This window comes from Mytilus edulis, chromosome 5 (assembly GCF_963676685.1).
Source record: "Mytilus edulis chromosome 5, xbMytEdul2.2, whole genome shotgun sequence".
In the NCBI taxonomy this organism is placed as follows: Eukaryota; Metazoa; Mollusca; class Bivalvia; order Mytilida; family Mytilidae; genus Mytilus; species Mytilus edulis.
The window spans coordinates 60,890,278-60,898,937 of record NC_092348.1 but is presented as its reverse complement, the minus strand read 5'-3'; positions in this window follow the sequence as shown (position 1 = coordinate 60,898,937).

The window sequence follows — 8,660 nt, the reverse complement described above, 5'->3', positions numbered from 1 at the left end:
TGAGATAAGGAATGCAAAATTTTAAGTCGTAGAAAGACGAGCATCGATATATAGCATTAAGAAGGAAAAAGAACCTCAACAGTTTCCACAACTTAAATAAAAAATTGAAAACAACACGTTTGATAATTTCTTGCCTCCGAAGCGCTATATTGGATTTACCTTCATCAGGAACGCTCAAAGCCAAACATTTGAAATCCAAAGATGTATAAATACCGAAACCGTTGAAGAGCTATATGTCAAAAAACCTAAAATAAATAGCCAAATCCATCTAAAGCCAACTTTGCTTGAGGGAGTTGAAACCTTAGTTTCTTAATAATATCAATTTTATAAACGGACAATTTTAGTAAAGTTTGTTATATCACTACTGAGCTGATGATACCCTCGGGGACTGATAGTCCACCAGCATAGGTATCGACCCAGTGGTGACAACACGTTTAATAATTTCTTGCGTCCGAAGCGCTTTTCTGGATTTGCCTTCATCAGGAACGCTCAAAGCCAAACATTTGAAATCCGAAGATGTATAAGTACCGAAACCGTTGAAGAGCTATATGTCAAAAATAATGTAATAAATGACACAATCGAAATCCATCAACGACTAGATGTAAATTATGTTGCCATAGAAGAACAAACAATTGCTGCTTACCTAGTTGTTTAAGTCATATCATTAATGAGAAGAAAAATTTAACGAAAAGTAGCGTCCGCAAAATACATTTAAAAAAGAGAGGACTTTATCTTGTCAATTATAAATACTTAGTTCAATATCCAAAACCATAATTCAAGAATAATTACGAAAGCCCTGGAATATCGTTTCATCGGCAGATATATAGTCAATTAGCATGTGTATTTTTACATTTTTTGTATCTTCGCTAGCCAAGGGTTACGATCCACTCCCGTTCTCAAGAAGAGAACGGGAGTGGATCGTAATCTTTAGCTAGCGAATATGCAATTTTTTGTCACAATAACAAAATTGAAATAATATCATTTGTCGTTTACTGATTCCTTGTCCGGATTTGGTTATACTTTTTTTTTTATCCTTTTTGGTTTATAGCACTTCGTATTTCAATAAGCTTTGGATATCTAAATATTTTGGCTTCGGGGTAACTGACGATTTAATGATTGTCGAAATGCGCATCTGGTGCAGAACAACTAGCATTGTTTATGGTATTGCTATTATTGGGTCGATACCTCTGCTGGTGTACTATCACCAGCCTAATAGTCAGTACTTCGGTACTGGCATGAAAATTCGGATTTTATCTATAAATTTGCTGTTATAAAATTTAGAAATTATTTTAAACCAAGGAATATATAATTCCCTCAAGCAAAGCTTTTATTCCATGTCCAGCTTCGGCTATACTTTTGTTTTAATCCTTTTCTTAGTTATAGTTCTTCGTCTTTTTAATAAGTTTTGGATTTTCAAATATTTTGGACTCCAGTATCACTGAAGGGACATTTATCAAGGAGACATTGAATTTCAAATGCGCGCGCATCTGGTGCAGGTAAAACCTGTGAACCTATTATGTTGTAAAGCATATTTTTTTTATCCTGTCTGTTCTTAAAACAATTTCACATCTTTATATCACAAAATAATGTTGAAAGTAAGTACACAGTATTAATGAAAAGAATGAGGGGGGATAGGACCTTTATCGGGACTCCGGGATCGGGTGTTTTTAAGCTAGGGATTTCGGGATTGACCCTTTCGGGATCCAGGATTTTTTTTTCTCGAATTTCGGGACCTCGGGATTTCCTGTTTTTAAGCTCGGGATTTCGGGATTTCTTGTTTTTAAGCCTGGGATTTCGGGATCAGGACCCCTCCTATCCCCCCTCAAGAATGCAATTATCTGTATTACACTGTATAATTAGAGAAGAAGATGCCAATAACATCAACGGTAGCAATTGTACTGTACCAGATGCGTATTTTGACAGTTGATGTCTCTTGTGTGAAGCTAGAGGCCATACCATTTATTTGAAAACCAAAACATAATTCAAACGTTGAAAGAGCTTATTTAACAAAAACAGACTAAGTATATTCGAGTACCGATAGGGGACCTGAGTTTTACATGTGAGATACACGTTCCAAACTTTCATAACAAATTTTGATCAAGCAATATCTGTACTGGTTACTGTGTTGGTTACACTCATTGACAAATCGAACGGCACAGATAAAGACCCAGTGGTAGAAATAACATTAACAAAACCTATTTTACAGCATCAGATGAAAATAAATGGATTTTCTTTGGTGTATTCGGGGCTTAACAATTAAAAGTCATCAACCTAAAACAAACCGTGAAAAGGATATCCAACCAAAAAGATATCCGGACAAACTTAGTGAGCTTCGTGAATGAGAAATATTCTTTAATGAGAAGCACTCAAAAAAGTATATACTTCTCACATTTTTCTCTTTTTTGAAAGTCACTTTCATTGTAAATTTAACTTAATTTTTTTCCTTTTTTTTTTCATTATGTAGAAAATTTCAAGAATTCTATGTTTTTCTTTACCTCTATGTAAATGTCTTGGTAGCTTTTATTCCTTGGATTTTTCGTCTGTAATTACATAATTAACACAAATTTAAACCAAGTACTTAAACTTGATTATTACATTACAAAACTACGGTGGCAGAATGCGGCCATGAAAGAAAAAAAAATTATGTTGTTCCCTCAAGATACTATGTCGTTCCCTCAAGATGCTATGTCGTTCCAACAAGATAGTTATCTCGTTCCCTCAAGATACTATGTCGTTCCCTCAAGATACTATGTCGTTCCCTCAAGATAGTTATCTCGTTCCCTCAAGATACTATGTCGTTCCATCAAGATGTTATGTTGTTCCCTCAAGATAGTTATCTCGTTCCCTCAAGATGCTATGTCGTTCCCTCAAGATATTATGTCGTTCCCTCAAGATGTTATGTTGTTCCATCAAGATAGTTATCTCGTTCCCTCAAGATACTATGTCGTTCCCTCAAGATGTTATGTTGTTCCCTCAAGATGTTATGACGTTCCCTCAAGACACTATGTTGTTCCCTCAAGATAATTATCTCGTTCCCTCAAGATTTTAAAATTGTATTGATATATTATTCATTTCGCCCTTCGAAGCGGAACTGTAGACGTGGCCAGATCCCAAAAGTAGAATATTTGCATAATAATAATGATATAATAATTCTGTATTTAAAGAGAATAACTGAGAGGGGATAGGAGGGGTCCTGATCCAGAAATCCCGGGCTTAAAAACACGAAATCTCGAAATCCCGAATTTAAATAAAGTAAATCCCGACGCCCCGTAATCCGAAAAAAAGAATTCCCGGATCCGAAAGGGCCAATCCCGAAATCCCGAGCTTAAAAACACCCGATCCCGGAGTCCCAGTAAAGGTAGCACTCCACAGTTAGATGTGTAGTTTCGCATTTTGGCCCCTGAGGATTTTTCAAATATAAGAGCTAGTGTGCAATAAAATTCATTTTTGGATAGCTGAGTATTGAAATAGCCTTCGTATTGGGTTTATATGAACATCAAGATCATATAATGTATGTAATATAGGCTGTTTTCTGTATGACAGTCCGTATTTGTATGTCCATACCATACATTGGTCCGGCAATTTTGTAATGTTTTTTTCCAACTTTTTGTCGCACGAACTTTGTGATTAGATTTTACGAAAAAATTAGGCGAAAGACATCCATTTTTTATTAGATCATTAGGAAGATTTATGAAAACATTGTCTAAAAAGGTATCACTCAAAGGCATTGAAATTCTAGTTTGATCAAAATTTTGGGGGGATATGTGACATGCATGTTTACCCCCTTTTTGCAATATTTTATGGTAAATAAATGCAGAATGTTGCCATGGATACACAGAAAAGGAATTATTTTTCACCCTTTTAACATTTAAAAATTAAATCTAAGGAAGATACTGATTACATACATATGCACATGTACAACACAAACAGTTAGGTTAATGTATTAGAAATCCAGGAATAGGAGATGATAAAACATTTTGTGGCTCATTTTTAATTTAATTTTCCTGCATTGTTCCGCATTTGATAAAAAAAAAAAGTGAATTGAAAGTAACTCCACGTCTTTACTCCACCGTTTCGAAGTTGGAAATAAAGAATAAATCAATATAATTGTATTGCTATGTTGAGGGAACGAGATAACTATCTTGAGGGAACGACATAGTATCTTGAGGGAACGAGATAACTATCTTGAGGGAACGACATAGTATCTTGAGGGAACGAGATAACTATCTTGTGGGAACGACATATCATCTTGAGGGAACGACATAGTATCTTGAGGGAACAACATAACATCTTGAGGGAACGACATAGTATCTTGAGGGAACGAGATAACTATCTTGTGGGAACGACATATCATCTTGAGGGAACGACATAGTATCTTGAGGGAACAACATAACATCTTGAGGGAACGACATAGTATCTTGAGGGAACGAGATAATTATCTTGAGGGAACGAGATAACTATCTTGAGGGAACGACATAGTATCTTGAGGGAACGACATAGTATCTTGAGGGAACGAGATAACTATCTTGAGGGAACTACATAGTATCTTGAGGGAACGAGATAACTATCTTGTGGGAACGACATAGCATCTTGAGGGAACGACATAGTATCTTGAGGGAACAACATATTTTTTTTTCTTTCATGGCCGCATTCTGCCACCGTACAAAACTACGGTGGCAGAATGCGGCCATGAAAGAAAAAAAAATTATGTTGTTCCCTCAAGATACTATGTCGTTCCCTCAAGATGCTATGTCGTTCCCACAAGATAGTTATCTCGTTCCCTCAAGATACTATGTCGTTCCCTCAAAATAATTATCTCGTTCCCTCGAGATAGTTATCTCGTTCCCTCAAGATACTATGTCGTTCCCTCAAGATGTTATGTTCTTCCCTCAAGATAGTTATCTCGTTCCCTCAAGATACTATGTCGTTCCCTCAAGATGCTATGTCGTTCCCACAAGATAGTTATCTCGTTCCCTCAAGATACTATGTCGTTCCCTCAAGATAGTTATCTCGTTCCCTCAAGATACTATGTCGTTCCCTCAAGATACTATGTCGTTCCCTCAAGATGTTATGTTGTTCCCTCAAGATAGTTATCTCGTTCCCTCAAGATACTATGTCGTTCCCTCAAGATGTTATGTTGTTCCCTCAAGATAGTTATCTCGTTCCATCAAGATACTATGTCGTTCCGTCAAGATGTTATGTTGTTCCCTCAAGATAGTTATCTCGTTCCGTCAAGATATTATGTCGTTCCCTCAAGATACTATGTCGTTCTCTCAAGATGTTATGTTGTTCCCTCAAGATAGTTATCTCGTTCCCTCAAGATACTATGTCGTTCCCTCAAGATGTTATGTTTTTCCCGCAAGATAGTTATCTCGTTCCCTCAAGATACTATGTCGTTCCCTCAAGATGTTATGTTGTTTCCTCAAGATAGTTATCTCGTTCCGTCAAGGTACCATGTCGTTCCCTCAAGATACTATGTCGTTCCCTCAAGATGTTATGTTGTTCCCTCAAGATAGTTATCTCGTTCCCTCAAGATACTATGTCGTTCCCTCAAGATGTTATGTTGTTCCCTCAAGATAGTTATCTCGTTCCCTCAAGATAGTTATTTCGTTTCCTCAAGATAGTTATCGAAATGAATCATATATCAATACAATTTTAAAATATTGAGGGAACGAGATAACTATCTTTAGGGAACAACATAACATTTTGAGGGAACGACATAGTATCTTGAGGGAACGACATAGTGTCTTGATGGAACGAGATAACTATCTTGTGGGAACGACATAGCATATTGAGGGAACGACATAGTATCTTGAGGGAACAACATAATTTTTTTTTCTTTCATGGCCGCATTCTGCCACCGTATCATTACGGTGGCAGAATGCGGCCATGAAAGAAAAAAAAATTATGTTGTTCCCTCAAGATACTATGTCGTTCCCTCAAGATGCTATGTCGTTCCCACAAGATAGTTATCTCGTTCCCTCAAGATACTATGTCGTTCCCTCAAGATACAATGTCGTTCCCTCAAGATAGTTATCTCGTTCCCTCAAGATACTATGTCGTTCCCTCAAGATGTTATGTTGTTCCCTCAAGATAGTTATCTCGTTCCCTCAAGATACTATGTCGTTCCCTCAAGATACTATGTCGTTCCCTCAAGATACTATGTCGTTCCCTCAAGATAGTTATCTCGTTCCCTCAAGATACTATGTCGTTCCCTCAAGATGTTATGTTGTTCCCTCAAGATAGTTATCTCGTTCCCTCAAGATACTATGTCGTTCACTCAAGATGTTATGTTGTTCCCTCAAGATGCTATGTTGTTCCCTCAAGATACTACGTTGTTCCCTCAAGATAGTTATCTCGTTCCCTCAAGATTTTAAAATTGTATTGATATATGATTCATTTCGCCCTTCGAAGCGGAACTGTAGACGTGGCCAGATCCCAAAAGTAGAATATTTGCATAATAATAATGATATAATAATTCTGTTTTTAAAGAGAATAACTGAGTGGGGATAGGAGGGGTCCTGATCCAGAAATCCCGGGCTTAAAAACACGAAATCTCGAAATCTCGAATTTAAATTAAGTAAATCCCGACGTCCCGTAATCCGAAAAAAAGAATTCCCGGATCCGAAAGGGTCAATCCCGAAATCCCGAGCTTAAAAACACCCGATCCCGGAGTCCCAGTAAAGGTAGCACTCCACAGTTAGATGTGTAGTTTCGCATTTTGGCCCTTGAGGATTTTTCAAATATAAGAGCTAGTGTGCAATAAAATTCATTTTTGGATAGCTGAGTATTAAAATAGCCTTCGTATTGGGTTTATATGAACATCAAGATGATATAATGTATTTAATATAAGCTTTTTTCTGTATGACAGCCCGTATTTGTATGTCCATACCATACATTGGTCCGGCAATTTTTGTAATGTTTTTCCAACTTTTTGTCGCACGAACTTTGTGATTAGATTTTACGAAAAAATTAGGCGAAAGACAACCATTTTTTATTTAATCATTAGGAAGATTTATGAAAACAGTGTCTAACAAGAATGTGTCCTCAGTACACGAATGCCCCACTCGCACTATCATTTTCCATGTTCAGTGGACCGTGAAATTTGGGTAAAAAACTCTAATTTGGCATTAAAATTAGAAAGATCATATCATAGGGGACATGTGTACTAAGTTTGAAGTCGATTGGACTTAAACTTCATCAAAAACTACCTTGACCAAAAACTTTTACCTGAAGCGGGACAGACGGACGGACGAACGGACAGACGGACGGACGGACGCACAGACCAGAAAACATAATGCCCCTCTACTATCGTAGGTGGGGCATAAAAAGGTATCACTCAAAAGCATTGAAATTCTAGTTTGATCCAAATTTTGGGGGGATATGTGACATGCATGTTTATCCCTTTTTGCAATATTTTATTTTAATGCAATATTTTATTTCAATGCAGAAATTCATTATCACTGGACTAGTATATATTTGTTTAGGGGCCAGCTGAAGGACGCCTCCGGGTGCGGGAATTTCTCGCTACATTGAAGACCTGTTGGTGACCCTCTGCTGTTGTTTTTTATTTGGTCGGGTTGTTGTCTCTTTGACACATTCCCCATTTCCATTCTCAATTTTAGAATATGCCATGGATACACAGAAAAGGAATTATTTTTCACCCTTTTAACATTTGAAAATTAAATCTAAGGAAGAAACTGATTACATACATATGCACATGTACAACACAAACAGTTAGGTTAATGTATTAGAAATCCAGGAATAGGAGATGATAAAACATTTTATGGCTCATTTTTAATTTTATTTTCTAAGAGGGTGGTAAAGGGTTATTTTCGTGCAACGTTTTCGGCCTTTTCATTTTACGTATTTTCGTGATTTGGTGTTTTATTTCTCGTTTTCTCGTGTTTGGTTCGATGTGCGTGCTTCGTATTTCCCCTTATTTATTTTCCGTGTTTCGTGTCGGTGCTCTTAATTTCTCGTTCTTGCATTGTTCCGCATTTGATTAAAAAGTGAATTGGAAGTAACTCCACGTCTTTACTCCACCGTTTCGAAGTTGGGAATAAAGAATAAATCAATATAATTGTATTGCTATGTTGAGGGAACGAGATAAATATCTTGAGGGAACGACATAGTATCTTGAGGGAACGAGATAACTATCTTGAGGGAACGACATAGTATCTTGAGGGAACGAGATAACTATCTTGTGGGAACGACATATCATCTTGAGGGAACGACATAGTATCTTGAGGGAACAACATAACATCTTGAGGGAACGAGATAATTATCTTGAGGGAACGAGATAACTATCTTGAGGGAACGACATAGTATCTTGAGGGAACGAGATAACTATCTTGAGGGAACGACATAGTATCTTGAGGGAACGAGATAACTATCTTGTGGGAACGACATAGCATCTTGAGGGAACGACATAGTATCTTGAGGGAACAACATAAAATTTTTTTCTTTCATGGCCGCATTCTGCCACCGTACAAAACTAACACACGGCTCCGGGTGCGGAATTTTTTCGTTGTTGTTCCATTGGTGGCCTTCGGCTGCTTTCTGCTCTTTGTTCAGGTTGTTGTCTTTTTGACACATTCCCCATTTCCATTCAAAAAAAAATTATTTGCTAAAAGGAAATGTACTTTCCACCAAATTCT